Here is a 12,755-nt window from a genome sequence, read left to right as displayed (position 1 = left end):
TGAAAGTGGTCTGCCAACTGTCCATAATTAGCCCATCTTACTTCACCTGGCAATATCTAGTGCTTATGAATTCTGTTGGTAGGGGATATCCTTATGTGGTGAATGCATTCTGCAAAAAGTGTACATCAGAAGTTGTAAATCGTATTACATCTTAATTACAGAATTGATCCCTCTGAATAATAAGCTTGTAATAAAGCCTTGCTAGGGTTTCATAGTCTTAAATCCAAAATAGTATGTTTGTTCTTTCACTCTCAATTTGTATATACTTTATGTGACAATAGGTACTCTGAAGGGGGAGCACACATATATTAATTTGCATTTGGTGACATACTTTTTAGAGGTGCATTTAAGGTCTTCCCATTTAGTCTGGCAAGTTCTGTCTGCATGGATCTCTCCTCTCCAGGATATTTTTAGTGCTCCCTCTCTGTTTCTTCCTTTTATCTCCCTTCAGAGTCCATCTTGTCAGGGAAGTCTTCTCCAACCATCTCATATAAACCTCCCACATGTACCATGCTTTACTTTTCTCCTATTATAATCACAAGGCATATTATGAACTTATTGTCTATCTTTCCTGAACTAAACCCTATAAAACTGGTTTTTTTCTTTTACTTACTCTTGTATCTTCAGACCTAGGACAGTGCCTAGCACATATATACACAGCACACAGCACACACATACACACATACACACTATATAATGAATGCATGGATATGTGAACAAAATGATGTGCTTGAGAGGGAATGGTGTCTATAAAACCCCTGGTATTATTGGTTTCATTTTGTGTGGTTATGTTTCCTGAGGAGAAAGAGATGTATTACTGTTTGCTTTTGGTTTTTATGTTTATCTGTTGTAATAGTATATGGTATATCTGGTATATCTAACCACTCAAGTCTTACATGTCTTAAAAATATTGATTAATAGATCCTTTAAATCATATGATTCTAAGATTCATCTGTTGACTCAGAATATGATCTGATCGTAATACTACTACAGGGGAACCACAAGTCATCAAATGGCATGAAACTCAAAACTACAGAATGTAATCTGGGAGATTTACAGACCCAATTTTACTAAACCACATAATGTTTCAAAGATGTATAATTTCATTGTTAACATTTGAGAAATTCAATATATTGCACATAAAAATCTGGATTCCCAGCCTTTCTTGAATAGCCTGAAGGTTTGCTGACGTGAGACACCTATGCCTGCATGGCATCAGTTAGCTGGAGCTGAATGTTGGTGTGTTGACCACAGTTGCCATCACTCCCTTTTATCTTTCCCTCACCTCACTCCTATGTATATGTTGCCAACATGGCACTGTCAATGTTTGGTGTAATATCCCTGCTCTAAATCAAGCTAATCCATAGGCATCACTTCATGTGCTGTTCTTTATTTATTTACTGAAATGGAGTTGAAAATATTTTTTGAGGTTAAGGAAAAACTATGTTATTGTTTCACTTTAAACATTCTAAATATTTTGGATTAGAGAAAAGAAAAAGGAGCTTATACTAAGTTTTTATTTTCCTCATGACTTAATGTTCTATATACTGATTGGAGTTTGGGTATTCACAGATACACATATTTATCAAAATTCAATGAATGAATACTTAAGATTTGTGCATTTCATTGTATGTAAATTTAATATAAAGTAGAAGCAAATGTTGAATTATAATTAATCATATGCATGCAAAAGTATTTAAAGAGAATTTTTCTGTGTCTGAAAATCTCTTTGAAATGTACCAAAACCAGATGGATTAACCAGTGGATTGAAGGATGGTTAAATTAATAGATATGTGATAAAAAAACAAAGCACAATAGAATAGTCATGGGAGAATCTAGGTGGTGGGTACATGGGATTTTACTCTACAGTTCTTTCAACTTTGCTGCATGATTGAAAATTTTTATAATAGGACATAGGGTAAAATAATCTGCAATTAAATATGACAATATTCATACTGTTTCTGCTTTTTGGAAAGTTTTTCTTCCTACCTTAAGTGTACAATTTTACATAATGAATTAATGAAATGGTAAATTACTATAATTTTTAGATTCTGCTATAGGTTTAATTTTAAAATAATCTTTTATGTTAAAACAACCAATTATGGTTTGGAAATGTAATTATGGGATTTTTAAATTTTTCTGTAGAAAATTGTCCCTTTTGTACCTTGTTTTCTTTCTCTCTTCTATACAATAGTCACCCCTTATTCTCAAGGCATACATTCCAAGACCCCTAGTGGATGCCAGAAACCACAGATAGTACCAAACCCTATATATATTAGGTTTTCCTATCTGATGATGTAAATGACTAATGGACTGGTAGTGTATACAGAGTGGACACGCTGGACAAAGTGATGATTCAAATCCGAGGCAGGACAGAACAGAACAGCATGAGATTTATAACTAGTTATCACAGCATGCAATTTATAACTGTATTTTTACACAACCAGTCTATCTCAAATAATATTCCTTGGTCTCTTTAAGTTTTACATCTTTTAAGCTCTTATATGTAGGGTATGAATTAATTTTAACTGGGTATAGTTTTACTCTGCACTTTGTAAGGTGAAGCCATTTAGGATTTTAATGTTTGTTCATATATAGTTTTTAAAATAATTGGCATATTGATAAAATTAAAAGTTCTGTTTTTCTCTCATGGACTGTTTCTTCCATACACTTAGAAACTTCTGTTTTACAGTTATAAATAGGAGGTTGTAGACCTATTAAAAGTAACTTAATTGTAAATACAGATGCTCCTCAACTTGCAACGGGGTTATATCCTGATAATGATATTATAAGTTGAAAATATCATTAAGTCAAAAGTTTTAAGATAGTATTATATCAAAACGCCACTTACATTACAATATCAGATGTCTTTGACATACAAGTCCTTTTCTCTATAGGTAATACTTAGCGAAGATCATGGATTTCATTTCTCCTCATTTTCTAACGTTTCTGTTTCCTATCAGTCTCCTTTGCATCCAGATGAAGTCTTATAAAAACTAATTTCCCTCAAACATGTCCATATCATTACAATTTAGTAGACCTCAAGACAGTCAATTCAACTAATATTCACTAAATGTCTATTTGGCTGGCTTCTTCCTGGGAATCCAGACACAAATAAGACATTATCCCTCCTCTAAAGGAAGTCTCCTGCTCCTGTAAAAGGCTAATGTGGCAAAAAGGAAACACTGCCAAACATTAAGTGGAGGAATGTTCCATGTGGATATACTATCCACTTCACTTTCTGATGACTCTTTTTGAAACTATCGTTAGGTTGATAAATGTATTCTTGGATATTTATTATTAAGTAGCTGAAATAAAAATGATTCCTTCTATTTTTTTTTTTTTTTTTTAGAAAATAGTGTAGGGCTCAGCATGTGAATTTTGTTTTTAAATAATTTTAATTTTACTTTCTAGGGGTGGCAGCATAGTATGGTAGAATGAGCGAAATGAGTTTGAAATCGGACGGATTCTGTCTTCTAATCTTATTAATTCCGTGATCTAGATCTCAGCAACGTATTTAAATCTCCCATGCCTCTCTTTTTTTTTGGCTATAAGGCATGGGTAATATAGCTATATGTGTGAGAATTAAAAGTTTAATACAATAATGAGTAAAAGTTTTAAGTCCATATAGGAGGAACCCAGTAAGTAGTGAGTGCTCTTATTATTGTTGTGATGATGATGATGATGATTTCCATTTGAGTTGCTTGAGAATCAAACCCTGAGACAAAGATTCTCCTATGAGTAATTTATGTAAGAGGTAATCTCAAGGAACACTGATAGGGAAGTGAAAAAGTAGGGCAGAGAAGGAAAAAAGCCAATAAGGAGGGCAACTGGAGCTTAATGATGCTGTGGCATTCTGAGAGTCAGGTGTACAGAATTTCCCACTAGAGATAAGGGAGCTGGAGTATTTATCCATGAACTCCTGCCAGTCATCAGGTGAGGACTGCTCTGTGGGGGTATTAATTCCTTGGCATTTGCAGCCTGCCACTTACATAGGCAGCGTGGTCTTTGGCAGGCAGAGAAGCTTTCAGGCAATGAAATACAAGTGCTAACAGTTGGAAATCAGCTTGGCCTGCCTGAAATGGTAAGAGCTGAGGGCATATGGGCGGAGCACTAATAGTATCTGTCCAGATGATGATGATGATGATCATGATGATAATGAGACCACTTGATGAAGATGGGAACACTATATTCACTCCCTGAGAGATGAAATATAAGTGTAAATGATTAAATGTAGGGAGAAGCCTGTCTAGGAAAAAAGACACTGTGGTCTCTGCCTACCCGTACACACAATTTACCCTACAGGTTTGAGATTATTCTTGCCCAGGCCAATGGATCATTTTATTGGGCACAGAGTTCTATGCAGGTATCCTGTCTGGTACCTGGGTGGGTTCTGGGTATTGGTGGCTGCTCCTTGGATCTGGGAGTCCAGTTTTCATTCCTCTGAACTCACTTCCTAAAGCAGTGTGCACTTAACTAGCAGCCTTGGTCTCAGGTGATCTAGTCATTACAGCCTACAGGATCTGATTCAGCTGTAACCCAAGGGTAATGAGCAGAATGAACAGCTCCACCGGTCCCTTGCATTGTTTGAGGAGATTTTTTACCATCTTCCAATTTAATTATGGGATGTGGCTTCTGGGCAAGAAAGCAAGTGAGATCTACTTTCTGCATTTTGTTTTGTTGATAATTGAATCATAGTAATTAAGTAATCATGCAGGGTGTAAGCAATAACTTTTATGAACATTAAGATAGTGCATTTCATAACATCTAAATGCTTTGTTTGTTAAAGTTCACTTTTGAGAAATTGCAATGAGTGTTAGGAAAACACTATTAATTTGAAGGTGTGGAAGAGAGAGATAAGGTACCTCATTTAGAATTGTATATGTCAGGTAACTATTATCTCTGGGAAGCAGTGAAGGTGTCTTATTTAATAAATCTCAGAATCTGTACAAGCCATAAACTAGTATTTACATATATGGGTGTAGAGATATCTGTATACATGTGCACATATATTATTTTAGCCATGTTCTAGACATTTAACAAAGATGGAATTGCATTGACTGCTCATAGTTTAAAAGAGAAAATGGAAACTCTAATCAGTGTTTCATTTAAATTTATAAATGCACTCTATTTTTTATTTTGATGAATGGGAACAAAGTATTAAGGTAATAATATATTAGCTATGTTTAAGTAAGTCCAGGGAATCAGGTCTCCCTATTAATTTTCAAAGCATAAGATGCTATCCATCCACATTGTAGATATTAGGAACTGTTGAAACTCTCTGTAAATATACTAAAAATTTGTTGCAAATGGAAATATGAAGTAATTGCTAGAATTTTTTGGTATTGATAGCATTAAGTATTAAGGCTAGCTGTTTCAGCAGCTATATCCTAGTTATAGCAACATGCATGTGGTTGACTGGTATGTTCTCTGCCACAAAATAGAAGAAAGAATCCCCCAGGAGAAAAAAGAAGCAAACATTTTGCAAATCTGCTTTTCAACAGTAATTAGAAGATGGGTGATATTTTGCTACTGTTCATAAGTGGTTCTCTTAATACTTTGGTTCAAAGGAAACAAGGGCCAATATCCATCATATATTTTTAGGGAACTTGTTTTAGGATTGTGGAGTAAGAAAATAGAGACTACATCTTGCTATCCACATTTTCCACTGCTCTGTCAGACAGATCCTGATTGTCATCCCTGTTTAGCCTCCTGCCTTTTTACTCAACTCTTCCCCCTACCTGGATGGCTTTTCCTTCTTTTGATCACAACTTTCGCCTCCTTTGATCTCAGCTAAACTCCTTCATCTAGCCTACACTTCCATGTTTTATTCTCTCAACTTTTCTTGTCCATAGGGTCATAATTATACTGTACATAACTTGGGTATCCTTTAATCATTACAAATAATAGCCATTTTCCTAGCAAAAATGTGTGTTTATGGCAGCAATTGCATTTTGTGTATCTTTGGTTAGTCCCTGCACAGTGTTATCTTACAGTAGGTACTCACCCAATATCTGTCTTTTCTCTTTTTTTTTCAAGATCTAAATACAATTATATTTTTAAACATTGGGTCCAGGCTTTACATAAAAATATGATCCTACTTTTCCCCCTAAGTTTATAAAATATCATGTACTTTTCCCCCAACATCTGCAGCCATCCGGAAATTCGTAGGAAACTTTTGTGCATGATTTTAATTCCTAATGCCTGGTTCTTTGGGCTCAGTGACAAACAATCAAAAACCACCAAAAATGTGGCTCACTTGAAGTCAGATGAGAGAGCCTGGCTCGCTTAATCTCATAGGTTGTAAGCAGTGCTGCATCAACTGGCTCCATGCAGGGGTGGAATGTGAAGGATCTCACCAACCAGTTATCTGTATAGCCCTCCTGATAAATGTGTATGCATGGCAGAAACTGAATTCAGTCCCCATAAACAAAGTCCATCATACAGATCACATATGCACAGATCTTTTTTTCTGATCTGATCTATCTCTTCCAGGGTCATAAATTCCTTTAGGCAGATGTTATATAAGGCTTATTCTTTGAGCTGTCCTATTTTGTTCCTCTTCAGTCAACTGAACTGCAAACCGAGTCTGGCTAGGTGTTGGATGGTAGAGTGATACTGGAACTTTTTCCTGATGTGGCAGCAGTGGCTCCTGATCTGGCTGTCTCCTCGCCAGGGCTAGCCTGGTGGGACTGAGACACGTGAAGCAGGGAGATGTCATCCGAGGAGTGGAATTATCAGACTGCACTGTAATTGCTTGTTGAATCAGTTATCTGTTATTGCTTAACAAACCACTCCAAAACTTGCTGGCTTCAAACAACTTCTTATTTCCCATGATCCTGTAGCTTGGTTGGGCTCAGCTGGGAGATTCTCCTCCTTGATTATGTACCTGAGGTCACTTATACAGTTGCAACTTAAGAGGGACTGGAATGTCCAAAATGGCTTCTCTTCTTCCAGTGTCTCCTCTGTGTGGCTCTAATCATCCTGCAGTCTAGTGTGGACTTACAGCATGACCATGCTGGGCTCCAAGAGGGGCACGTGAAAGTGCCAGTCCTCCTTAGGGATAGAGTAGTAATCCCAGATATTACTTCCACTGCATTTGGTTGCTCAAAGCAAATCAAAGGGCCAACTCAGAATTAAAGAGATGGTAAAATAGACTACAACTCTTGATTAGAGGAGAGGCAAAGCCACATCGCAAAGGGGCTTGCATAAAAAATTGGAGGAATTATTGGGGCCATATTTGGAGACTTGGCCCCTTCACACTTTGTATCTGACTTTCTCATAAGACTTTTATTTCTTCAGAGCAAAGGCTGTGCCTTCTTTACATTTTTAGAATCAGAGTATGAAAAATATTTGCTGTTTCTTGAGTAAATGATTACTCCATGGTAGTTTTCCCTCTACCCCGACTGCCAATTATAAACTCAGATTTACATTCAGAATACTGGTGTGAAGCATTTCTACTATATCTTATTTTTTCATCATTTTCACCTTTTGCATTTATCTTATAAAGCTAACACTGTAAAATATATCATCTTAGTTTTGTTTTTCTTAGATTAGAATGCTAACAATTCACCTTGAGTGATCCCTGGAAATATTATACAAACAGAGGAGTGGGGGAATTAAGAAAGGGAATGAATGAGGCTAAAAAAAGGGTGACAAGCAAGTTAACCTGGAGCAATGAAGGGTTGTTTCTACAGCTATCCCACCTAAAGGATGAGAGCACTGGAGGACATGAATTTCCCAGAAGTTATGGCGCTCCATGCCTACAGGCAAAGAAAGCCCACTCTAGTGGCCAGACGGAGCCCTCAGGCAAAGAGACACATGTTCTAGAAGTCGTACCAACAGCACCGAAATGGTCCAAGTCATGGGGATCTGGGCAGTGCACCAGCAATGACTGCCATGCACACCGTTCTCGTCTGAGACATTATCAGAGAACAAACCACACTTGATTTATTGGTGGTATCAAGTATCCAATGAGTTTATAGGCTGAGCTAGAATTTATATATGGGGAGAGAGGAAGAATTACTTAAGAAGAGATAGTTTCTTCACATATTCTTTGACCTCTTTAAATGTTAATATCATATTGTCTTAACAAAATAATGAAATAGAAAAAAGTAAACCTCAGAATAAATACTGTATATACCAGTTTTCTTTTAAATTAAAATTATTAATGTGTTTTGTAAACTGTTCTTATCACCTGTCTTATATCTAAATAAGTAATATTTTTACATCAAGCATTTTCAATTGTTTATTGCCTTGCTATAAAATTGATTGTCATGATTATTTTGGTAATTTTTATGTGATTTCTTTTAAATCACATAGGGATAATTATGCATGGAAGATTATTTCTACTTATTTTTTTCAGACATTTTCAAGGCTAATAAATTTTAGCCCTGTGCCCAATCCATGATAATTAGGTAGGATTTAGTCATTGATTGACTCAACATTTACCAGGTATTTATTTTATGTCAGTCACTATGCTTAGGTGCTAGAGATGCAAAAAGGAATACAATGTGATCTTTGCCCTTGAAAAACTCAAATCTTACAGTCATTCAAATATCATTGCAATGAAAGCTCTTAATTTATAACCATTGTTAGTTATGCACAGTATTACTGACACATTGATAACCATTTTCATATCAGTTATACCTTTTTATAACCATTTTCATAGCAATTACATCTTTTTAAAAAAAATTATTTATTTATTTATTTGTTTATTTTTTGAGACAGAGTCTTGTTCTGTCACCCAGGCTGGAGTGCAGTGGTACAATCTTGGCTCACTGCAACCTCCACCTCTCAGGTTCAAGCAGTTCTCCTGCCTCAGCCTCCCTAGTAGCTGGGATTACAGGCACGTGCCACCATGCCCAGCTAAGTTTTGTATTTTTAGTATAGACAGTGTTTCACCATGTTGGCCAGGCTGGTCTTGGACTCCTGACCTCAGGTGATCCGCCTACCTCGGCCTCCCAAAGTGCTGGGATTACAGGTGTGAGCCACTGCGCCCAGCCCAATTACACCTTTAAGCCCATGTAGTCTATCATTCAGCTTCACCTCTAATTTAATGGCCTTCCTTTCCCTGTCCCTTTCTTCCCTTCTCTGTCCCTTCCTTCACTTTCCTTCCCTTCTCTTTATGCTATAGACTGAATATTTGTGTCCCTTTGAAAATTTTTATGTTGAAATCCTAATACCCTATGTGACTGTATTAGGAGGTGGGGCTTTTGGAAGATAATTAGGTCATTTGGAGACCTCCCTCCCTCCCTCTTCAGCCATGCGAGGACACAGTGAGAAGAGAAGACATAAGTCTATAAACCAGAAAGCAGTCTGTCACCAGACACCAAATCTGCTAGTGCCTTGAACTTAGAACATTCCTACCACCAGAACTGTGAGAAATAAATTTCCCCCTCCTACTAAATAGTTTTAGCTAAAAGGAGTACCAAGAAAAGCCCTCTCTCCTATTTGGAAAGAAACATAAGAGCTTTGGACTCTAAATTCACAAAAGCAGGGTTTATAGTTTACGTCTATTGTTGCACATCTTTATAACCCCAGTTCCTGGAAAAGTATCTGATCATAGTCAGTATTAAATGGCCTTAGGTGGAAACTGAAAGCAAGGAGGCATAGTAGAATGCGATTAGAGATGTTGACTGGAGATTTGCATGTTTTATCAGTAGCAGTTTTGTTTTGAAGCCTAATGATGCTCTGCTTCCTCATAAATTTCATTCCAAATGAATACTAGTAACTAATTGCATTATTTTTTGAACTGCTTATATTTGCTGTTACCCTTTCTTTTTATGCAGAAGATACTCAAGTTGGAGGGGGAAATTATGATTTTTTTCCTTTTTCAATGAATGTAACTGTTAATAGGTTTGGATGAGTAACTTCTGTGATATAAGGTCTCCATTCAAGCAGTTATCAAGCTCTTTCAGTCTTTTTGTGCAATTTTATCATGTAGATTGTTTTGGGAAACATGAAAATTAAGATTTAACTTGTCCTAGGAGTTGGATCCAAAATGTAATGGAATTGGTTCCTTGATGCAGTGCATAGTTGTAGAGTATAGTGTAAATTAAATCAACTTGTGCTTCAATAATCTCTTTATTAGTTTTCAAATATTGATTTAAATAATGATATTAAATTATATATAGTTGAAAAGATGGTATTGCTTTCACTGCAACAGATGAATGTCATGAAAATGTTTTTCTTCTCTTGTAATGGAATCAGATGTAGAACGTAGTAAAGAACAATTCTCTTCACACCTCATAATTTCTGACATTGTAAGTTATGTTAAAGAAAATAGACATATTATGTTGACAATATATTTTTGTTTACAAATATGCCAGATGGCCTGGAATACAGATTGATTGAGGGTGTTCACTACTGCGCATCACAACTATTACCTTTTGCAAAGATGGCCCAAGTGGAAGGGAAAACTTCCCTGCACAACTTTTGTGGTGGATTACCATTGAGATATAGCTATACATTGGATGTTTTGGAAAAGGAATATATAAGAATAGACCTTTGTGTTTATTGAGTAAAATTAAAATTATAAAAGATAAAAAGGCAACTTAATATTCTCTCATTTGAATTTTAATTAACTTTCAATTTTGAATGGTGTTTTCCTGAGCTGTTATCCAGTTTCTGCTCTAACGTTGGCTGTAATTTTGTAACATTCTTTTGATACTGTATATGCATGAATGTGTCTGGAGTTATTTTAAAGGTAAAACTCTGCTTATTTCACTTTTTTGAGTGAAGTATTAAATTGTTTTCAAGATAGCACTGACTGAATATTGCACTTAATAAAAATGTTTAATTTCTTTAATCCTTTTTACAGATAAAAGTATATGCTTTTTATCCTTTTCCTTAAAAATGACAAAGACTTCTCCTCAGGGAGATCAGAAAGCATAATGACTGGCATGCTGAACCTGGAATCTGAACATTTGTTTTTTATTCTTTATTTCATGTGACCTTGGAATAATTCAGTGGCTCCTAGATTTTCTCAAAAATGACTCAATTTTTCATTCATTTCATTTCAATGACCCTTTGAGTTCTCACTTGTGCTACTTGTTTTTATCTTTATAATACAGTAAAATTTAAAGTATTCATATCTCTATGTGGGGGTGAGGGTGGGGCAGATAAGGGTCATAGAGAAGGTACCTCTTTCTCAGAAAAGTAGCAAATGACTACCCTCTATCCCAAAATAGATTTAACTACAAGAAGAGTAAAGTGCACATGGTATATGAGGATTTCAGACTTTGTTGGGCTTCAGCATCAGTAGAGAGTCTTATTAAAAACACGGTCATGCATTGCTTAAAGATAAGAATATATTCTGAAAAAATAGGTCATTAGGCAATTATGTTGTTGCGTGAACTTCATAGAGTGAACCGACAAAAGCCTAGATGGGATAGCCTACTACGTACCTAGGCTATATGGTATAGCCTACTGCTCCTAGGGTACAAACTTGTACAGCATGTTACTGTAGTGAGCACCGTAGGCAATTGTAACAAAATGGTAAGTATTGTATGCCTAAGCATATCTAAACACAGAAAAGGTACAGTAAAAATATGCCACAAAAGATTAAGAAATGTTAATGGTGTGTAGGCCACTTACCATGAATGAAGCTTGCAGGACTGAAAGTAACTTTGGATGAGTCAGTGAGTGACTGGTGAGTGAATGTGAAGGACTAGGACATTGCTGTATACTACTGTAGACTTTTATAAACATGGTGGACTTAGGCTCTGTTAAATGGATTAAAAATATTTTTTCTTTCCCCAATAATAAATTAACCTTAGCTTACTGTAACTTTTTAACTTTATGTACTTTTAATTATTTTTAACTTTTTTACTCTTTTGTAATAATACTTAGGTTAAAGCACAAATATATTGTACAGCTGTACAAAATTTTTTTCTTTATATCCTTATTTTCTAAGGTTTTTTCCATTTTAAAATTTCATTTTTTTTACTTAATTTTTTTTGTTAGAAACAGATTCTGAATTAGTTTTTAACTAATTAGTTTGACACTAATTCTGAAACACTAGTCCAGGCATACACAGGACTAGGATCATCAATATTGCTGTTTTCCACCTCCACATCTTTTCCCACTGGAATGTCTTCAGGGCCAATACATGCTTGGAGCTGTCATGTCCTATGATAATAATAGTGCCTTCTTCTGGAATACCTCCTGAAACACCTGCCTGAGGCGGTTTAATAGTTAAATTTTTTTTTTTTTTGTAAGTGGAAGAAGTATACTGTGAAACAACAATCAATAGTATAGTAGATACATAAAGCAGTAACATAGTCTTTCATTATCAATTATTATGTACTGTATATAATTGTATGTACTATACTTCTGTATGACTGGCAGCACAGTAGGTTTGTTTACATCAGCATCATTCATTGTGCTATGATGTTATGATGGCTATGGCATCACTATGCAATGGGAACTTTTCAGCTCCACTATAATCTTATGGGACCACCTTGTATATGCAGTCCATCAGTGATCAAAACGTTGTTATATAGTGCATGATTGCACCTACTCCAAACCTACAGAAGTGGAATTTAGAGTCCTAGGTCATGGGAAGCTGGATAATGACCATCAAAGGTGGCCTTACATGAGGTAGGACCTGGTCCATTTTGAAGTAAGAAATCAGGGAACTTTCCTTCTATGCTTATTTCCTTCCATGGTCTAAGACATTTCAAAATTCTGTGCGTGGTTTTCCATTTATCACAGAGTTTAAGTTACTATTCAGTGTTGAAATTCCTGGCCCT

At 35.8% G+C, this 12,755-nt stretch overlaps 1 protein-coding gene and 1 pseudogene across 5 annotated transcripts in view; one reads left to right on the top strand and one right to left on the bottom strand.

Annotated features, from left to right (window-relative positions):
- Window positions 1-12,755, top strand: part of MACROD2 (mono-ADP ribosylhydrolase 2) — a 2,109,916-nt gene that overhangs the window by 569,648 nt on the left and 1,527,513 nt on the right. The window lies entirely within an intron of this gene.
- Window positions 6,219-6,728, bottom strand: LOC102127729 (RING finger protein 11 pseudogene; annotated as a pseudogene).

This window comes from Macaca fascicularis, chromosome 10 (assembly GCF_037993035.2).
Source record: "Macaca fascicularis isolate 582-1 chromosome 10, T2T-MFA8v1.1".
Classification (NCBI taxonomy): domain Eukaryota; kingdom Metazoa; phylum Chordata; class Mammalia; order Primates; family Cercopithecidae; genus Macaca; species Macaca fascicularis.
This window is presented reverse-complemented; position numbering and strand designations above follow the sequence as displayed.